General features: G+C 41.2%; 1 pseudogene; it reads left to right on the forward strand.

The window, feature by feature from the left end:
• Positions 1–10,320, forward strand: part of LOC118013474 — a 14,860-nt pseudogene extending 4,540 nt beyond the window's left edge.
• The last annotated feature ends 12,569 nt before the right edge of the window (positions 10,321–22,889 follow it).

Below are 22,889 nucleotides of genomic sequence, written 5' to 3' on the forward strand. Positions count from 1 at the left end.
TGGTGGTGGTGGTGATGTGGGTGATGGTGACGATGGTGGTGATGGTGGTGGTGGTGGTGATGATAGCGGTGTCAACCCTGAGCACTAACTGAGGGCCTGTACCCAGGCTGTATTTATATATTACCTCACTAAACACTCACAATGTCCATCAAGATCAGCTTTACCCACGTTCGTGCAAAAGAAGTAACTGAGATCCAAGAAGTTGAGAATTTTACCTAATGTCATACAAAGAGGTAGGTGGAATCAAAACCATCTACTCAAAGTTCTCATTAAACCAAAATTTCTGATTCCAACAACAGCTGCTTATAGGAATCCTCTCAGCCTCCCTGCCCAGGAGTTTTTCAGGGGGACCTCCCAGGCAGAAGGGCAGGTGCTCACCAAGTCTTTGAAGGGAGGGACAGCAGTCCACATCCACATCACGTGGAGCCTGGTGGAGAGGAGAGAAACATTATAGTCTCTGCTGAAAGCTTCTTGTGGTACAGATGGATACCCTAAACTAGATCTTACCTCTTTGCCACCTGACTCAAAATGAGAGTCATAGAAAAACAAAGAGGCACCCAAACACTAAGCAAATAAAAAAGTTAATTCTGATGAAAGTGTTGGGGGTGGGTGGAGTTCATTTGCAGTGAAACTGAAAACTAGATGTATTGCCCCTGTGTCTAAACTGCAAGCTACTTTCGAGCAGAAACGAATAGCCGGGTTTCCTGGTTTATTATTCACTTAACGTATGCGTTCATTTGACAAACACCTCTTGGGTGCCTCTATGCGGCCGACACCGCTGGGCCCTGCAGAAAAGGGGGTGAAGACGGTGGGAAGCCTGCCTCAGCAAGACGTGGTCGGGACGAGGAGACTGACCTCTCAGTGGGTCATGGCAGCATGTGTGCACGGCGAGCACGCAGCAAGCACGGATTCCAGTGCGTGCTGCGTCCTCACCTCCGCAAACGGTCTGAGGGTGGGAACTGGGGTGTTGTCCCCAGCGGCACCCCAGTTCTGCAAATGCACAAAATGTACCATGGTTCGAATTTATAAGCTACTCAATTAGAAATTAGCTTCATGAGGAGACTGAGTAATCGGAGTAACAGCAGACAAGAGCCAGTGGTGAATGATTTTCAGAACCTAATATCCTTTGTCTTTCATGAAGCCTCTGCCACCGTCCTGGGGCACTTGTCACAATCGGAGTATATCACCTTTCTGTCCTCTGGGAATCAACCTTTGTGTCATATACTGCAGATAATACTGAAAAAAAAAAAAAAGTTTGCTTGGGAAAGAAAAAAGGAAAAAAATTAAACCTTGTAATTATCAGTGCTTAAAGGCTCCCACTTTTTCTTCAATTTTCTTAAGCTAAAAGCCACCTGGCATGGTTTTGGTTTCTAAGTGTGATAACGAGAGGATGGAACAATTGTTAACAATGTAATACTTAGGTAAAGTAAATGAATAGATAATCTGACACAAAAATTGCAAAACGGATACACATTGAGGGTACTAAACAGCAGATGACCACAGAGAAGCAGCCTCACCTTCCGTGGAGGAGGCAAACTGTGGTCTCTCCCGACCAGTCACCACATGCATGCCTGTCAGGGGCCAGAGGACCATGCATGAAGGACTGTGCATGCTGCCGTGACAAATGGAACCAAACGTTCCCTAGGTCTTCAACTTTAAGGATGCCCCCCACCAGCCCCTCCTGCCCGGAGCCCCGCAAATGGCACTGGCAGCATTCGTCCTGCGAACCCCCCATACGCAGGGGGTCTGCATCACTGTCCACATCAGACTCACAGGGGACGTGCCTCTACACAGTCCTTCCCAAGGACACGCTGCTCTTACACAGATTTGGCCCTGATAACCGACGAGGTATGAAAGAAGCAGAAAAGCAAAAGAGTGTTGAATTTGAGTAAATCTCAGTGGTTTAGAGTTTATGGTTTGATTACATTTGTAATAAAACCGCCTTTGCCTATTCATGCATCACTCCAGGAATGTTCCCTTCTGGGTCACCATCCATTTGCCTTACCTAGTGGCGGGGCCATTTCCAGCACGTATAAATGCCTTATAAAATCCAGCACCTATTAATCGCCTTATAAAAATGTCTTCTCTGGACTTTACTTACCCCTTCAGCTATTCCCCATTTTTCTGTTCTCCTTTACGGCAAAACTTCTTAAAAGCTTTGACTCTTCACTCTGTCCTCCTCGAGCTCTGTCATCACACTCGACCATCACCACACTTCACCACCACCACTCCCCAAAATTGCTTTTCCAAGGTCACGAATGAATCAATGCTCAATCCTCATCCCACTTGATGTATCAGCAATGCTTGATATGATCGATCACGTTCGACTTCTTGGAAACACGTTACTCGCTTGGCATTCATGGCCACACACCGGCTGCCTCCTTTACTGGTTTATATTCTTCTCCACACCCAGCGCTTGGCTCTTAGACCCTCTCCCATTTCTCCCTATTCTCCCCTGGCATCTAATGGCTTTAAATAGATTGTCTTTGTGTTGGCGACTGCTGGATTTATAATTCCATGCTGGACCTCCCCCCAACCCTGATCAGGATCTTGGCTCATCCATCCAACCATCTACTCAGCAACTCCACTGGATGTCTAAAAAAATATTTCAAAATGAATATGCCCAAAATGGAATTGCTGATGTTCCTGCCTCCCTCAAGTTTGGTTCACCCCATAATCTCCCATCTCAGTCAGTAGCATCTATCCTTCCTTGTTCAAGCCCAAATCTCAGCATTCGTATCTTATTTCCTTAAAGTCAGAGGCTTTTTTTCTTTTTTTCCATATGTACAGGGACCCCAACAAAATGTCCTTTGAGGAGAGACCCAGTGCCACAAGTACCATAAATCTTCCTCCCAGTCTTCCCCAAAGGGAATATGGTCATTTACCAGGGTGACTGTGCACTATGGAAGTGAAAATGCCCAAACTTTTCTGGGATTACAGAAGACTGGCTCTGAGTCGGCAGTCATTCCTGAGAACCCCAAATGCCACTGTGGTCTACCAGACCAAATGAGGACCAGATGATAAGTGGAAGTCAGATGACAAGTATAATTTTGGCTTAAGTCTTTCATGAGCCCAGTGAGTCCAGATACCCATCCTGTGATTATCTCACTAGTGCCTCGTTCCCTAGTCCCAGTTAAACCTTATTTAATTGGAATAGACATTTTCAGCAACTGGCAGAATCCCCACACGGAAGGCACAATAGTGATGGTTAGCATCACAGACTTGGCTAGGTTCAAATCCTGGATTTGACAATACCTGTGTAACCTTGGACAAATTCCTTAACATTTCTGTGTTTCAGTCTCCTAATCTTAAAAATGAGATGACAATGTCCTTTAAGGGTAATATGGGGACTAAATGAGCTAGTACTTGTCAGATGCTTATGCCGTACCTACGCATGGTGTAAGTGCTATCTCAGTGTTGCTTAAGTAAACAAAATCCTTAATCCCTGTCTTTATCTCACACTGTCCCTCAAATCCGTCAGGAAATCCCTTTGGCTTGACCTTTAGGAAGTATCTAAGATTTGATGACTTTACACTCCACGCCTCCCCACTGCTATCACCACAGAGCCGTCCTCCGCTGCCTCTGGTCTGAGTTACTGCGGTAGCGTCTTCACTGATCAGGCCCTCCGTGACCTCTCTAACCTGATCTCTTAATATTCTCCTCCATATTTACTCCACTGCCCTCCGGCCACACCAGCTGCTTGCTGCTTCTCAAGTACGCCAGACTTCCTCTCATCTCAGTGCCTTTGCACTGGCTAGTCCCTCTGCCTGGGATGCTCTTGCCTCAGAGAGCCTCTTGTCTCAACACTCTTCGATGTTGTGCTCCTAGTAAACCCGCTCTGACTATTCCTATTTAAACTGCAATTGTACCCCCATACATACTCCCAACATATTCACATGAGCTCCTTGTCCTGCTCTATTTTAATAGCACTTGTCACCTTCAAAACTGTGTATGGCTTACTGGATTCACCCCGGGATCCCACAGAAGATTATGAGAAAGTCCTGAAGGATTAAAAATCCACTAGATGGAAGGGACTGACCTGGATTGCTGGGTCACTGCGTGGAGAAGAACTGTCCAGAAGAACCTCCCGACCAGCAGCATATGCGCTGGACCCTCCATAAGCTGACTGTTGCCAGGCTGTACACCACCCATTCAGAGGAGCTGAGCGAAGAGCCCCAGAGTGAACGGAGCCCCTAACAGCAGCACCTGTAGGACCCGGCAGTCAGAGCAGGAAAAACGAGCAGAAGGCCCCAAACTAGCAGCTCCTTGTAAACAAGAACTGCAGGAGAGGAAAGAAGACAGCTTTTTATTTTTTGATGAGATTTTTAAAAATAATAACAACAATAGCACTCAAAGAAATGCAATCTCAATATGAGAAAAAAAGAGTCGACCTCAAAGAGGCTTCCCCCTCCCCCCCTTTTTTTTCACTTTACATATTCCAGAGCTGAAGTGAAGGAGCTGTTATTCTCTGGTGGGGATTGAATTTGGGCTTGTAATGATCAAGCCGAAGATATCTTCACACAGAAAGAAAAACACAAAGAGATGGAAATCATTATGAGAAATTTGTAAAAAGGGCTTGGAGGACAGATGCAGAGACCTAACATGTGAATAATAGGAGTTCTGAAGGAGGGAAAGGAACAGATGCAGGAATGCATTAATTAAGGAAATAATAGAAGACACTTCCCTGGTTTGAAGAAAGACTCAAGTCTGCAAATTTAAAGTGCTCATGGAGTTTCAGGCAGAATTGATGGGGGAAATTAAAAACAAACAAACAAGCAAACAAAAACACGCTTGGGCATGTTGTGGCAGAATTCCTAAGTTTAAGCATAAAAAAATGTATAGGCTGTCAGACATGAAAACTATGTGATGTACAAAGGAAAAGGTCAACACAAATTGGGAGAAGACAGGAGATTGAGACTGAGGAATTACATGCACAGAATGGAGGGAGGAGGATCCCAAGCCCAAATCCCACCCCTTGCTAAGAGAGCCACCTGCCAGGGTGAGGGGAGGCTGGGAGCTACTATGCAAACATCCAGGGCTTCTGTCACCCTTGGAGATTTATCTAAGGAAATACTTCAGGAAGGACTGTAAGTCGACAAAATGCAGAACAGTCTCCAGTGGGGCACAAGATGGTGAGGAAGCAGCATGAATGTGAGTCCCTGTCTCTACATACGTACGTACGTGCACGCATGCGTGTGTGTGTTTGTGTGTGCAGTTTTCCACTTAGATATATATAAGTCTGAATGGAAAATGATGGATGCCTGGGAATTTGTAGGGTCAGTGCTAAATAATGGTCATACAGATAGAAGAAACATCCTACAGGGAAAACCTACAAATGTCCAAAAGTACTAAACTGTGTCATCAATCCTTGGGAAGGGAGGAAGGAGCAGGTAGAGAAAGGAAGAAGAACTTAAGTTTTTATCTGAGATAAGAGTGAGGAAGTAAAAGCGTTATGAAGGTGGAAAAGGACAATCAGAAAATAAAATACTTTGATGGAGAGATATAGCTGACCCCTGGTTTTCATATTCACCGCAGAGAAAAGAAGCGTTCAGTAGAAATGAGCAAAATGGGAGAGTAATACTAGAGGAGTGGGAGATTGTGCTAGAACCTCTACATTTCATAGGTAAAATGGAGAGAATTAATGGTACCCTGATCAACCCACCAAAATTAAGGGGAAGAAAGGAAAAACAAAGTAACCTAAATGACATGCATGAGGTAAGATGAAATAAAGAAAATCAAAGGTATCTGATATTCCATTAAATATGAATGAGCTGGATTCATCTTTCAAAGACAAAAATTGTCAGATTGAACTTTAAAAAGCAGATGTATCTTATTTCAAAGCACACTTAAAACCAAGTGATTTGTTTAATGTTGAAAAGAAATGAAGAGGCAAGCAGATATCAGGAAAATGCATTCTTTTAAAAAAGAAAAGAAAGGAAAGAGGAAAAGCGACAGTACAATTAGAATTGGCAAAGCAATGTGTAAGATTAAAAGCATTAATCAGGCCAAGAGGAAGATGATAAAACATAAACACCCTTTATGAAAAAGATGTAACAGTCATAAATCGGTATGTACCAGATACCTAAAAAGCTAAATATATCAACCAAACCCTATTAGAAATATTTTTTTTTAGGGCGCCTAGGTGGCTCAGTCAGTTAAGCGACTGCCTTCGGCTCAGGTCATGATCCCAGGGTCCCGGGATCGAGTCCCGCATCGGGCTCCCTGCTCTGCGGGGAGCCTGCTTCTCCCTCTCCCACTCCCCCTGCTTGTGTTCCCTCTCTCGCTGTGTCTCTCTCTTTCAAATAAATAAATAAAATTTAAAAAAAAAAATATTTTTTTTAAAATAAGGCATGAACACTGATTTTTAGTGGGTTATTTTAATAACAGCTTTTAAAATATAAAATTTCTATTTTTGTTTATGCCTGTGTTCAATGCAGTTGGCCTGTTTATGTTTTGATGTAGATCCTCAGACGCAGTTAGTCTGAGGAGAAAGGCGTCTGTAGATACTAAGTTTAATTTTATAAAGATTCCAACCAGGTCTGCTTATCTTGAAAGTTGGTGATCTCCTCACTACTCTGCGTTGACATCCTTGGGCCAAGGAGATCCCAGCAAGAGGATCACAAGGCCCATTGAGGCAGAGGGTGGCATGGGGGCACCTGGGGAGCCTCTCTGAGGGGATGTTCAGTCACCGAGAATGCAGCAAGGCCTCAGTCTGGGCTTCGGGCTGGACGGGCTGGTTCCTGAGGGGAGGGCTTTGACCTTCATACTGCAGCCCCACCCCCATGCCTCCCAGCAGAGGATAAAGAGCAGCGGGCATCCTCAGTTACCCTGGAGTGACTCTCTGTCCCCTCTGCAGGCACCGGGCAAACAGTCATCTTTCTTCAGTTTCAACCACAAACAGTTTTTGCACACGCCATATGCATAAGACCCTGTTCTGGGCTTTTTTTAGGGCACTTTTTCCAGACTTCCCTCAGGTCTGGTGAGTGAGCCAAAGTTCTAGGACTCATGTGCGGCTTCCAGATGCTTCATAGTCAAGGTTTGTCTGGCAACAGTCCCTAGCCAGGGCTGATCCATGACTTAGTTTCCAACAGGTTGAGGCAAAAATTAGAGATAAGTGCCAGAAAGTGAGTTTTTAGTGAAGGTAAACCTATTCCATTTAGGTGTTCTTGATCTTCGTCTTAGGTCCTTCCTTGTTTTATCTTTAAAGTGGCCTTTCTTTTCTGAAATGGTGGTAGATGACAAGGGCTTTTTTTTTTTTTTTTAACAACTTACTTGAAAAATAACAGTTTGATAACCCTATGCCCCCCAAATAAATTAATGTATGTATGAATAAAAGAGGTATTGCTCTGTGAATCCAAGTCTGTGGGGACCCCTGTTCTGTGTGGTTTCCTTTCTGTAGCTCTAGGGCTATCCATGCCACAAGGATATAACGTCTCTGTGGTCGCCTTGCACTGTTTGCACGTGTACCTTGACCGGCAATGGAAGGGGTCCAGTCATTCAGGGAGCCAGATTTACTCTGGAGGGGTGGGGGCTCCATAACCGTCCTGCCCTGGGAGGCTGGAAGAACACGCTGCATTGCTAAGCATCGCCAAACCTGATGATTCCTGGCCCTTTTTAAGATCCCTGATGGAGTCTGTCCCCACATGACCAACTGATGTCAAAAACCTGAATACTTGGTCCCCCACGTATTCTACTTAGGAAACTCATCATAATCCAACATCATTCTAGAAGGAAAATTGTCAGATACACCTAGAGCGATCATCACTAATATGACAAAGTTGCCCTGAATCTGTCTTCAAAATTCAAAAGGAAAAAGAGTGAAAATTGGAGGTTATAATTTTACCAATATCAATCCAAAGAGAGACAAGTACCATCTTCATTTAAATTATACTTTTATCCTCCAAAATTTCAAAAGTGATTTCTGATTTTATCTCCATCATTTATTGATTAAAACGTTAGGGAGTTTACTTTAAACCCAAGTTGAGTTTGCAGGTTTCGCTCTTTCAACATGGCACGTCACTTCTTTTCACCACAGGAGATAGCATGGTGTGGGCAACTTTGGTGTCTGACAGCAAGTATCTGAGTTTAAATCATGACTGAAAATTATTTATTAGCTGTGTTGCTTTCAGAAAGTCTAAGTCAAGTTTCACATCTGTAAAATGGGCATTATGGGACCAACACATAGTCATGGTGTATCTGGTGTGAAATACTCAAGAAATGCTAGTCCTGTGTTTTAAAAATCCAGTTAGACTTCCAATTTTAATTTTAAATGAACTTTCACAGGATACCTCCTTTTCTGCTTGGATTATTTTAAAAATAAAATGATTGGGAGGAAGAGTTTAAATTTGCTTTTCAAGTTTGTGAAGAATTACACAAATGAGCCTGGAGTGAAACGGTTTTGTGCCAAATGTTTTGCCTACTCATAACGCCAAATACCCACAAATACGAACCACAGGTGGTCCGAGCTTTAATTTCACACCACTGTCTCTTTAAACACTGTCCTTAGTACTGCGCTTTGGTGCTGAATCATGACTGACTCAGAGGTTTATAAATACTGCTACTTGAATCACTTGGAATTTTCTTTAGTGGTCCCCTACTTCCCTTTCTAAGTTTCGATTAGACCTGACCCTGCAAAGGGAGTGATATCTGACAAGTTCACTTCCCACGTTACTGGGGCTCCTAAGTCTCTATGACATATGGGATGCGTTTATAAGAGGCAACATTCTAAAAATAAGCTTAATATATTCTCATTCAGTTCACTATATAGCTGATGTAACTTGAAGACAGTAAGCTACATTCATCAGTTGTCGCTAACAGCTTACTAAATGTCAGAGAGAGATGGAAATGTTCTAAATCAGGATGCCACCCTTAATTCCTTACAAGAAAAATTAGAATGCATACATTTTTATAGGGAAAAAATGCTTCAAAAAGCTAATGTAAGCATATAACATTCAAAATTTATGCCTCATTTGGTGGAAATAGTTAAAAGGTAACACTCAGAAAAACAGCTAAGATGTCATGTTGAAAGCAGCTGAAATGTGATTGCTGGTACATGAAGTCATTTCAGTAAGGGATTTATCTGAGGATTAGGGGGTGAGGAATTATAGACGTAATGCACAAGTCAACACTGTTCGGAGTCAACTCATCCTCTATGCTCACAATAATGTACAGCAGCAAAGATAATCCGAAAATCTTTTACATTGTTTTTGTATTACAACATTATTTGCAGTAGATTTATTTTCCCAGTTACATTTAAAACTTGTTTGCTTTTTTGTATATTCATTACCTGATAGATGGGGGGAAAAGATGCCCAATAGTATCCTCAAGGGCACAGGGAAGCCAGGGAGATAACATTTTGCCAGAGATAATCTGCAAAATAAATTGTGTCTGCAAGTGAGTGGGAGGTGTCTGGTGTGAGGCCAGTCACAATACTTGATGGCTCCGCAGTCTGCCAGCCACCCTCCAGGTGGCCCAAGGGATGAAGCGTGCTTACTAGCACACCTACTTACTACTATTGCTCTCCTCTCCTTCAGGCCCACACCCACTGCTCCAGAGAGATTGTGGTTAGAGCATTGTGGATGACAGGCCTCAGAAAAGGATCATCCTAACTGTGCCCCAGGTAAGAAAGGCTCCCTGGGTCCTGGGTGAGAGCCCCTAGGCTTCTTTGAGGCCAGAGGAATCCTGAAACCATGAATCATGAGACACGTTTGAGATGTTTGTTTGTTTGTTTGTTTTTCTGGAAGGCCTGCAATCACCCTTAAAATGGAACGCATTGTAGAACAGACCTATATATGTTCAGTGGTGGCAGGATCTACATAGAATTCTGCTTCGTGATGTTCTGGGAAAAGCCTTTCAACTCATCAGCTGTACTGTTCAGTATGGCCGTATACCTCATCGTGCTTTTGAATATGTTGGTGGTGTCCTTATGTGTTCTGGACCATCAACAGAGCCTGCAATTCAAAGTCAGATATTGTCTTTGCAGAAAATCTTTGTTGACATTTTTATGGTAGCCAAAGAGGTGTCATTGTGATTGCGAAAAACCAGAGTGATCCAAAATCCAGTATTTGTAAAAGAACAATTGGTTTGCAAGGAGACAAAATGTTCCCCAATAGTTCATCAGATTTCTTTAAAAGTCATAGTTATGTGCCAGTGGGTCATGTTTGATTAGAAGGTGATAATCTACAGAATTCCACGGACTCCAGGTGCTATGGACCTCATTCCATATGGACTAATCAGAGGATGGATCTTAAGATTTGGCCTCTGAATGATTTTGGATTTCTAAGTGACAGCCCTAATGACCACACATTTTCTGATGATTAGCCAGCGTGTATTCTTTTGACTTGATTATTGTCTTCTGCTCAAGTGAATTTATCATTGCCACTGAAAGCATTTACTTACCAATAAAATATTTACTCTTCAAAAGAAAGGAGCACCCCCAAGTTTGGGGGATCGAAGTCCAAAGAAAGCTAACACTAACCAGTTGAAAACTGAATGAGCTAAGGCCACCTTGCTGAGGGTGACCAGAAAAAAAAGAATTATCAAAGGAATCTTTCTGACTCTTAAGAAGGAGATGAACTGTGAATGAATTTTTTTTTGCAAAAAAGTTCTCTGTAATCATTTGAATTCTAGGAAAGGTGATGCTGGAACGCCTAGTTTCAAATTCTCCTCCCAGAAACAGACAAAATCATAAAAGCAAAATACCAAAAACAAGTCCTCAGTGCTGAAAGTGAGATGTTGCCAAGAGAGAGGATTATCTGATCTATAAAGTCAAGAAGAGACAGGATCAAAAGATCTCACCTGAAGCCGATGAGGTTCTTCCACTCTGGAGGTGGTGCTTGCCACAAGAAGCAAAGCGGGTCTTGACAGATCTCTCCAGCAATCCCTAATAACGAGGGTGAGAGCTAGAGGTGAAGGTGAGCAACCTACAGGACAGATGCATAGATCCAGAGGTTGCAGCAGCAGGGGAGAAAAGCAAGCCAGAGGGTATAACAGAAAACCTCGAAGCCTCCTCGGGGTCTCAATAGCAGCCCAGATTCCTTCTGACATGGAGAAGGAACTTTCCTAAAATGGGGAAGGAGGCAGGACCCTCAACCCCATTCTGAAAGGGCAAAAACGACCATGAGAAACATGTAGAGCACTCCCATGGAGACACTTCCTATGGGAATTAACCACAGTGTATTTGGGAGCGGGACCACCAATGAGATTCTGCCAGCTCTGTTTTCTCTCATCCAGAATTTTACCTGCCTGACCATTTCCTCCTGATATATTAAAATGCACTCTCAAAGTAGAGATATTTGGGACACTGTACGTAGAGAGACGTCCATCCGCAATGACAAGTCACACTCCCAGTTTGGTGCATAAAAGCCCCAGGGAAGATCCCAGAGAAAGCTGTGCCCATCATGGGTACTTGGAGGCTGAACAAAAAAACAAGTGTAAACTATCTGCAATAATTTCAGTGAAGAGTGGAAACACAACTTCTGTAACACATCAGTTCCCTCCCATCCTGACCCACATGTGACCCCATTCCCTCCCTACCCTATTGAAGCTGTGGAACAATCCAGCCCCTAACCTTATGCAACACCCAGCACTCCAGGTTATCTATGAGAAGATTAAAAATAAAAACAAAATCCAGACTGGAGTCAGACATCTTCTCTCCAACATTCAATGCCAAAAGTAAAGGGAATCCCATAATTTTTAAAGGAAACCGCCATGACTCATGAGTTCTACAATTCAGTAAAGTGTCCTTTTCATATAGCAATAATGGAAAAATCTTATCAAATATGCAAATCTTCAGAAAATACACAACTGGGCGCCTGGGTGGCTCAGTCAGTGAAGCATCTGCCTTCGGCTCAGGTCACAGGTTCAGGTACGGTGGCATGAAAGGCCCAGGTACGTGAGTTAAAACACGTAACCAAATCTAAATGACCTGGCACATAAGGTTATAAAACAAGATGCAAGTGTAATTCTTGAAAGTAGAAATAATCAATTCTAGGGACACCTGGATGCCTCCATTGGCTAAGGGTTCAACTCTTGGTTTCAGCTCAGGTCATGATCTCCAGGTCCATCAACCCAACCCCAGACACCCCCAACATCGGCCCAACTGCTCCTTCCCCCACTCGTGCTATCTATCTCTGAAATGAATAAATCTTTAAAGGAAAGAAATAATAAATTCTAGAAGACTACTATTTTAACAATTCAGTAATTATCCAGGAAGAACGCCCAGAGGATACCAAGAAAAACCCGTGAAATGGAAAAAAATGTTATCCCTAATAAATTCTTCATCTTAATAGCTATCAGTCATTAGATATTATTTCATGCTAATAACCTGAGAAAGCTGGTACCTAAGGATTTAAAAGAAATCATTGGTGAAACTAAATATGGGCTTTAATCCATAAAATCACTGGAAGAAAATTAAAGAGGAAAAACCACAAACACTGACCATATCAAGATAGAAAATAGAAGCAGTGAGAAGGCAGAAACATGAAATAAAAGAAGTAATAAGCCTATCTTATAAAAATAAATGTAAAGGAAATAATCTCGCTATTAGAAGAAGTGATTTTTAATTGGGTCAGAAAACAGAATCCAACTCTACATTGTGTGTAAGAGATATACTCAAAAGTAACTCAGAAAAGTTAAGATAAACAGTGGAATAAAGATACGTTATGTCAATATTCACTGAAAAAAAAAAAAGAAAACATGGGTTACAATGCAAACATCAAAGTAGAACTTAAGGAAAAAAAGCATTAAATAGAACAGCGTCACTTTTGTTAAAGAGTGCAAACTCACAAGGAATGTTATCCATCATAAATTGATGTGCCCAGTAACATGCCACAAGAGACATCGTTTAAAAGTTTAAAAATAGAGGGGCGCCTGGGTGGCTCAGATGGTTGAGCATCTGCCTTCGGCTCAGGTCATGATCCCAGGGTCCTGGGACTGAGCCCCACATCAGGTTCCCTGCTCAGTGGGAAGCCTGCTTCTCCCTCTCCCTCTGCTCTCCCTCTGCTCATGCTCTTTCTCTCTCTGTATCTCTGTGTCTCAAATGAATAAATAAAATCTTTAAAAATAAAAAATAAAAAAACAAAAGTTTAAAAATAGATTACTGCAGATGTGAAGAAATTAACGTAATTAGTGCATTCCTATAAGATTAGGTTGATAAAAATAATCAGTGAATAATAAAACCACTTAAACGTCTTCATAAATGCCATATTTACAGAGAGTACAGCTCCTTTCCAAGCTGCTGTGGAATATACACAGAATCTTACCACATGTTGGGTAGCAGAGGAAGTCTCAACAATGTCAAACCACTGAAGTTTTACAGACCCTATCTAACCATAATGCAGAAATAAATTAGAAATAACCATTAAAAGGAGTGCCTAAGTGGCCCAGTAGGTTAAGTGTCTGGCTTCAGCTCAGGTCATGATCTCAGGATTCCAGGACTGAGCCCAGCATTGGGCTCCAGCCCCACATTGGGCTCCCTGCTTAGTGGGCAGTCTGCTTCTCCCTCTCACTCTGCAGCGCCCCCTGCTTGTGCTCTCTCTCACTCTCTCTCTCTCTGTCAAATAAATAAAATCTTTTAAAAAAGAGAGAAAGAGAGAAAGAATCATTAAAAAAAAATCTCCAATTAATTGGAAATTTTAAAAGGAAAAAATGGAAAGAAGAAAGGGAGAGAGGGAGGGCAGGAGGGCATGCTGTGTAGGGAAAGAACACTTGTTTACCTAAGTCTTGGGCCAAAGAGGAAATAAAACCTTCAACTGGAGATATTAATTATAACATAATGTTAGTTATAATATGGATATTAATTATAACGAAACATTATATATGAAAATTTACAGGATATAATTCTAGGTCCATTCTTAGAGAAAAATGCATCACCTTACTTGCTTTCCTTAATTACCAGGTTACTTCTCATCATTTTTCCTTTTTAATTGATCTTGCATGTCTGTTTAAAGGACTATGACAACAAGAGAAAAAGATAGAAAAAAATGTAGCCAACGTGAGATACAGATAAATCACCGAAGGAATTTTTTAGCATGGACAGACTTGATCATGTCAGTCATTGCAGGCTTCATGGGCTCTCCAGGTTAGGGAGAAAATGACATGACGTTTTATGATCCGAATAGTCACAGCTCTGGAGACAGACTTCCCCATTTCCTAATGATGATGAAACAATCCCTGTGACCCCATGAAATGACTCACAGAGCTTTCCCTACATCCCAGCCATTGTTCGAAGCACTTTTCATGTATTAATTCATTTAATCCTCACCACAAACTAATGATATGATACACTACACCAATGTGAGCTTCTTTCCAAGCGCTAAATTAATTTATTACTTAAAGATTTTATTCTCTGCCCTCACTTCCAATTTATAAAAATGCGTGGCCCTTTTCTAATCTTGTAACTAAATAATCACCCAGCAAAGCATTTTGTGTAATCAAAGCCTCTTATTTTTCCAGAAGCCGTGTGCCCTCTATTTTTCTAATATATCCACCATGTGTTCCTCAGAGGACCATCCCAGATCTGTTGCTGTTGTCTAAAACTATCAGAAAGGACCAAGCTTATTAAAATTGTCTTCTTTGGATTTAAAGAATGTAGTGTTTCCCTTCGAGGTGATGGTCACAATTTTTCCCATTTGTGATGACAGAGATGAATCAGGGTCTTGACATATGTTCAAATAATAGAACTTTTCCTTTTTAACTATATACTTATGGGGAGCCAAATCAAATAAAGAGAGCCAATGGGTGTTAAAAGCAGCATTCAGTTCTGGTACATAGTTGCAGCTAACCAAGGAATAGCTGCAATGATATTTTGCAGTGAATCTTGTTTTAATATTTCACAGAAAATTATTAAAATTAAAAATTAGATGAGTATGGCTTAGCAATCAAAAATCGTCCTATGAAGCCTCTACAAAATCAGCCTGAGAGGTCACTGCAAACTCTCCTAGCTCTCTAAAGATAATTAGTTTCTTTTGAATAATGCTTAAAGGAAAATCGTCTTTTAGCTCTATGAGTGAGTTAATCTTCTGGGATTTATTTTCCCCCCAAACAGGAAATTTCTCTGAAACTCTATGGTGCAAAACTACAAAAAGAAAGGGGAGAAAAAATCCTAGGCTAATGAACAAATAAGAAATCGAAATTGCTTGGTTCATTCAACTACATTATCCCTTATTATGTCTGAGACCTACCATACTTTAATTCTTTACCAGCTAGAAATGAGAGGAGAATGCTTTTAATAGAAGTTGGAAATGCACATATTCGGGTGCTCAACAAAGCCCAGCATTAGCACGTTCTGTCAGACAGTGGAGTGGATTCAATAAAATGGACCCTTCTAGGCTAGTGAAGGACATTTAGAGACAGAAGAGGGGTATATCTTTCTCCAGGATTTTATCATCCTTCATCCTTCATATCCCAGCATCCATTGAATATCAGTTTATTGGTTAGTACATTCATTCAACATACATCCCTTGTAATGATTTCTATTTGTTATTCCTGCTACTAGTAAACTATTATAGTAGTGGTGATGGTGGTGATTTTATTATTATTAGTCATTAGGAAAAGAGTCATTTCCCCTCTCAGAAGGACTGCATCCAATGTAGAATCTCCTCCCAGGTTACTGCCGGGGCTCTCCTTCCCTAGAGTAAGAAGCATTGTTGCTATGCTGGGCAGAGTCAAATGGGCAGCATCTAAGTCCAGCAAAATGTAAAAGGCGCCATATCTTAAGAAAACAGATCATAACCCTGAATTCAGTGCAGCACATGAAACCACACCCCTAGAATCTAAAAATTTGTCACAAACCAGGGAGTCTGGCCTCCCTGTCCTCTGAGGGGAACTCTGGAAATAAGATGCACAGCCCACGAGTATGGTGGGAAGACTGACCATAAGAGAGTGCTCACCAATTTGAGTTGCATCAGATTGGTCTTATTCTATATCAGAAATGCAGTGTCTTTGTGGGGACCCATGATAAATAGGCTTTTCCAGAGAATTTTGCAAACACAGTCATTGAAATGATGACCTCTATGTGCTGGCATAGGAGGATACAAATACTGTGAAGGACATTTTGGTTAGAACTTCCACTTCTGGTCGTGAGATAGTAACGGGCTCTAGAATTACCCTCCCACCATAAACAACTAGAAAAGTGGACCAAAAAAATAACATCAGCAGCAGTTTCAATGCTGAACCACAGGTAACACAGCACTGTGGTATCTTCGAGAAGGGAAACAAGTATGGGATGAGCCCTACAGTTACCTCACTGTTAGCCTGGAGACAATTTCTGGAGGACAGGGTGGGGGGCGGGGGGAGGCCGAGCAGGACCCAGAAGCGTCCATGAGTTGAGCACTAGGGAAGAGGGAGATGTGTAGAGAAAGAGCACCAGAAATCTGCCTAGGAGTCTGCCTGAATTGTGGACTGAATACCAATCTTCACAGGCATTGCATAAAACTCCACAAGGCCAAGAAAAATTAACTTCTGGGGACAAGTAATTACCAGGCAACTTGAAACAGGATGAGTCCCAGAGCTCACACAGGACTGGGAATCATTCAAGTTCCCAAAAGCCAGAGTGAAGAGACGCTGGTGAATGCATAGGGCATTTAGTCAGATCCCAGAGAGCTCATGCCTTGTAGTAGGACAAAATTAACCACAGAGAAAAAGCTACTCTAGATATTTACATTAAGGAGTTTAAAAACAAGCCTTGATCTAATCTGCATGTAATTTAATTGCATGCTAGAATGAAGTCCAACCTTCTTCAAAGAAATACAATAAAACCCAGCACTCAATAACATAAAATTCACCATGTTCATCATCCAAAAAAATTACCATAAGAATAAACATAAAAAGGAGCAGAAAAAAAATGTGATTCACAATGAAGAGAAAATAAGTTAATGGAAATATAATCGAAAATAACAGAGATGATAGAATTAACAGGCAAGAATACTGAAACAGGTATTATAAATATCTTCAATATGCTTAAGTGTCTATAGGAAAAGATGAACATATGAGAATTTCTAGATGGAACTTCCAGAGATGAAAAATAAAATCCTATCCATTGGATAGGATTAATATCAAATTAGACATTGCAGAAGGAAAGATTGGTGAACTCGATGATGTAGCAAAAATTTATCCAAAATGAAACAAAGAAAAAAGAATGAGGAAAAAAATTGGACCCTGAGTGACATATGGGAAGATATCTAACAGTCTAACATACATGTGTTTGAAGAAATAATGGCCAAAAGTGTTACAAATTTGTTCAAAACCATAAAGGCATTTACCCGAGAATTTCAACAAACAGCAAGATATATACACACACACATAGAGAAAACACCAACCCACAACATAATCAAATTACTGAAAAACAACAACAGAGAGAAAATCCTACAGTTATCTAAAGAAAAAAAGTCACCTTACATAGAACGGAACAAAATTAAGAATGACCATACCCTTCTCATCAAGAACTATGCAAGCCAAAAGAAAATTATATTAGTATCTACTGCAGCTTAACAAATCACCCCAAAACTAGTGGCTTTAAACCACACAATAACATATTATCTCTCACAATTTTTGTGTGTAAGGAATTTGGGACTGGCTCATGTAGGCAGCTCTGGTAGGGCATCTCATGAGATTTCTGGACTGGGGCTAGAGAATCCACTTCCAAGGTATATCAGTCTCCTGTCTGACAAGGTGATTGATGCTGACGAGTTTGTTTCCCTCCAAGTGGGCCACTTGGTGAGACTGCTTGCGATCCTCATGTCATGGTGAGTGGCTGTGTCCAGAATGAGTGTTCCAAGGAACCCAGGGGCAAGATGCGCTGACTACATAACCAGTCTGAGAAGTGACAGACATCGTGCAGTTTCAGTCATATTCTGTTGATCACATGGGTTAGCCCTGATTCAGCGGGGGTCAGGGCTACAAAAACACGTGAGCACAAGAGGTGAGGAGCATTGACAGCCGTCTTGGAGGCTGGCTGCCATAACCATAGAACATTTTTTGAGTGCTTGAGAGAAAAATAAAGAAAAACCGAAAATTTCAACTCAGTACTTTATATGTGATAAAATCTTTCAAAGATGAAGGCAAAATAAAGAAATTATCAAGTAAAAACTATGATACGTGCCGCAGGTAACCCTGCGCTGCAAGAAATCTTCAAGTAAGTGCTTCTGACGAAAGGAAAATACAGCAGATGAAAACTTGATTCTACCCAAAGAAATAAAGAGTGCTGGAGATGATAAATATGTACATGTCAAATACATTTTTTTCTCAATTTTACATTTCCATAGAAGATAATTGACCACTTAAAACAAAAGTAATAACAATAATGTATTGGAGTTATCGTGTACTTAGGTATAAGAGGGTAGGACAACAGTACCCGAAGAGTAGAAGGAGAAAACGGAAATGCGCTATTGTCTGATCTTTGTGTTATATGTGAAGGGGCGTAATACTTCATGGATTTGCACTGTGATGAATTAAAGATGCACATCGTGAACGTTAGAACAACTGCTAGAAAATATGTATCTGAGTAAATTTCAGAAGAAGTTTACTTGGGATAAAAAGGGATATTTCATCATAATGAAGTCAATTCATCAAGAAGACAACAACAGCGCCGGGAATGTGTAGATTTGATAAAATACAACCCTGACACCCAACCAAGTGATTATCTACAGAAGGCACCGGAAAAATAAGCAAATCTCTCATGTCTAAAGTTAAGAAGTCTCTCTAGACACAGTGTTGGTGAGGATGCGAAGCAACTTGAACTGTCACACGCCGCTAGTGAGAATGTAATAAGGTACAACTGCTTTGGAAAACTAGCGGTTTCTTAAGAATTTCTCTGGGTTCATGTTGCCTCGCTGGCCAAGTCTGGGCATAAGTAGTCAGCCCGCCAGCTAGCACCTGCCAAGGACGCTGTCGTGGAGGAAACTCTACAGAAGGAGGAACACAGGAAATTCTAGAGAAGACAAATCCAATCTAAAGAGGTCAAAAAAGAGATCAGTGGTTGCTTGGGAACGAGGGGGAAAGACTGGCCGAGAAGAAGCATGAGGGAAGCTTTTGAGGTGGTGACTACACTTGTCGGAGTTCATCCAACTCTAAACTGAAAGCAAATGGCTCATATTGTGTGCAAAGTATGCTTTAATACGATTTATTTTTAAAAAACACTTTGGCCTCATCGTGTGTCTGGTATATGTTGTACATACAATTCAAGGCTTCCTGAGATTAGTTTGTCACCTTAAATAGATCAAATAACTTCTGTATGTCCCAATTATTTAGAAAGGTGAAGTCAAAACCATCTGCTTAAATTAAACTAAGAAGCTGAGATTTAACATACCTACGTTGCACTCTTTGAAAAAGAGTTTTATTTAAAAATGCATAGTTGCTGGGCACCTGGGTAGCTCAATCAGTTAAGCATCTGCCTTCAGCTCAGGTCGTGATCCCAGGGTCCTGGGATCGAGTACCGCATGGGGCTCCCTGCTTGGCGGGAAGCCTGCCTCTCCCTCTCCCTCTGCCTGCAGCTCCCCCCAGCTTGTGCTTGCTTTCTCTCTCTGACAAATAAATAGTCTTAAAAATAAAATAAAATAAAATAAAAATGTATAGTTGTTGCATATAATTTTCAAATGTGAGTTTGCTTTCAAATAAAGGTATTTTTCTGCTAAAAGTTGCTTACAAATACTCCCTTGTAAAATCTTAAAGGAAAATGAAACCAGGACAAACAACTCAAAATCTATACAATGTTCTAATCTGAGCAACAACAGTAGCAGAAACAACAATAATCCTGGTAGAAAATACCAGTCCCCTTAAAGTGACGTTTTATTCCTAATAAATAAAGAAATGCTAGTATAAATATGGAAATCTCCCCAAAAGCTCAAGTTTTATGAGGAAGGCGGATGAAGAAGGACTGAGTTTCCCCATTGACAGGGAGAAAGGGCAAATGCTCAGAGAGCATACGGGCCACCCTGTAAGTACTTCTAAGATTGAGCATGTGGCCAGGCTAAGGGTTGGGTAACAGGACGGATGGACAACATGCACAATGCTGTATTCTCGAACACTGCTGTGTACAGCTCTGTGAGCAGATTTTGTCTTCAAGTGCATTACTTGATTGCAGTTAAAACGCTGGGGAAAAAATAAAATAAAATAGCACAATAAAATAAAATAAAATAAAATGCTGGAAAAATTCTACATCATCAAAGACTGTGACTTTCACTGTCTATGGGCACCATTCTCCAATTTACCAATCATGTGTGAGCCAGTCTGACTTAGAGAGAAGGTGTCAGAGAAGCAGAATAGAGTGTACTTTTTTGTTTAATCTTTGAGCTCAAAAGTCCATTTCTCGGGAAAACTTTCCCTGCCCTCTTGCCCCAGGCCAGGGCAGACCCAGCCAGGCTCACATTCCCAGAGCTGTCTGTACTTTTCCTTCATGTTTATATCCTTGTGAAATTACCTTTCCCATTGAATTATCAGGTGTCATTTTCCTCACCACTGTATCCTCAGCACCTGCCATAGCGCCTAGGCTCAAGAGCCAACCCGATAATTGTTGACTGAAAGAATTACTCAATTAATTAAATGTTAAGATGCCATTAAAGTAAAACCTTACTTGCTCTCAGCTATGGCGGTTATAAAATTAAACTTTACAATACTGTTCGTTTTCCTTATGCCCTTGTTCTCTTTGTGTTTAAAATAAGAGACAGAAATCCCGGATTATGTATGGATCTACCCTGTTGGTGACAGTGACAAAAACCAGTGGGAAGACACGGGAAGAAAGATAATGAGTTTGAAAGATGAAAAAAAAAACAGTCGTCACTGTGGCTACCAGATATCTGTCGTAAACAATTATCAAGTGAGCCTGCTTAGATCAAGGTAAGCCCCACCTGACTTCACCTGTCAAACCCATCTCTAGGGCTGAATTAAGAAAGTCGTTAAAAATAATATTATTACAACAATTTGTTTCTACAAAATTCACTTGGTGATTTTCCACCTACTTTATTTCTTGTGGTAAATGGCACTGTAGAGGAATTTGTCTCACGTGGATTAGACCACAGCACATACCCAGCTTTGTGATGAGTAGAGGGAGAAAAGGAATCAGTATAATGAATATTGCTTTAGCCTTTTCCCCCTCCAAAATGCTATGCCATTGTGTTTTCCTCAGAACTCTACATAGTGTTGAGATGCCTGGCTGGCTTAGTCGGGAGAGTATGTGGGACTCTTGATCTTGGGGTTGTGAGTTCGAGCCCCACATTGGGTGTGAAGTCTACTTAAAAAAAAAAAAAAGGTTGTTCCAAAATTCTACAGATTATTGAGTTTAAAATAATGGTACAAGTCACTGATGAACAAAGTAAGGCCCAGAGAAGCTACATAGGATCTTGCCCAAGGTCATCTGATGATTTTATGGAAGAGCTGGGGTAAGAATTCAGATGGTCAGACTCCCTCTTCAGTAGGATTGAGTGAGTTTTAGTTGATCCTGAGTCTTCACTCTTTGTAGGGATTTCTGCACGTCTTCCTTCTCTCTCTTCTTTTTAGAATTGGGTTGTGATTTCTGAAAATCTTCCATAAATCACCACAGCCCGATATGAAAATTTAATGCTTTTATTCTGCTATATTGCCATTTGCCAGGTTATTTCTTCCATGTATGGAAGGTGAAACACAGGAAGCTCATACACAAAATGCACACACCAAAAAATAGGGGTTGTAGCCAAGGGGAAAAAGAAGTTGTTTTGAACATACGATTTAAAGTAATAATTAAGGCAAAGTCATGTTCCTAAATTCCAAATTTTCCATCACTCTTAGAGAGACATCAACCTAGTCAACTAGGGATCGATTGTATTGCCTTCAGATGTGGCTTAAGGCTTGGGAACTGGTCCTAAGTGTTTCGCCAGACAACCGGCCAGTTGGATCCAGGGAGGGCTCTGGTGTCAAGTTCCAAATTAAAGGTCCTAAAGTAACAGAAACTCAGACCCACACAGTTTGAGGGCTCCTCTCAAAAGCAAGATGATGGACCCTCACCCAAGAGTAAATTTGGACTTTCCTTTCAGAGATTCACGCTCCAAAGAGTCTTCATAATTGGGCAATCGAAGAAGGAATCATCTGGAAGATGAGCACTTACTCGGGGGCAGGATCTCGTGGTTCTGAGCACGAACCCAGGACACACAAACTCCACCTGTGTTCCAAGTCCAACTCTGCTCATGAGAGCCTCTCTCTTTGGGCAAGTCATTTAACCTCACTGTACCTCGGTTGCCATGGCCGTCAGATGAGGATATTGATGGCACTTACGTCATAGAGTAGCGGTAAGGGTTAAGTTAACTGATACTTAATGCATTTAAAGTCGTACCTGAGACCTCTAATTACTATATCAGTGTTTGCTCAATAAATAAAATGATCTCCTTGACAGCATTTAGGAGACTTCTGTTAAGGAAGTTCTTTCTCTATAGTTCCTAAAAGTGTAGCCTATGGTCCTGTTCCCTCACATGGGTGTGATAGTTTGGAAATGCTCCCTGTCCCACCTCAACACACAAATAAACAGAAGCCTGGCATAGAAAACCCAAAGCCTGCCTCACTGCAGGTTTTCTATTAGCGGCCAAAGCTAATTTCATAGGAAAAAATAAAAGAAAATAATCTTTCAAAATAAAACAAAAACCAGAAGCAATGAAGTCTGCACCTGAGACATGAGCGAAGTCCTTGATCCCAGCACTCTCACTGATCAGTCATTGGGGCATGAATTCATGCCCCCTAAGTCTCTCAGATGTACTTTCAGTGGAAGGTAAATTGCTTTTGCCTTAAAGGTAAATAGCTTCACAGACAACTGAGCTCATTCAAAGAAGGTCATCTGAATGCTATTGATCAATGGAAGAGGCTCGTAGTTGACATTCAGTGAATAAACACATTAAGAGCAAATATATATTATGCAAGCATTTTACACT

Source organism: Mirounga leonina, unplaced genomic scaffold (genome assembly GCF_011800145.1).
Source record: "Mirounga leonina isolate KUSES-001 unplaced genomic scaffold, KU_Mleo_1.0 Mir_153, whole genome shotgun sequence".
Lineage (NCBI taxonomy): Eukaryota > Metazoa > Chordata > Mammalia > Carnivora > Phocidae > Mirounga > Mirounga leonina.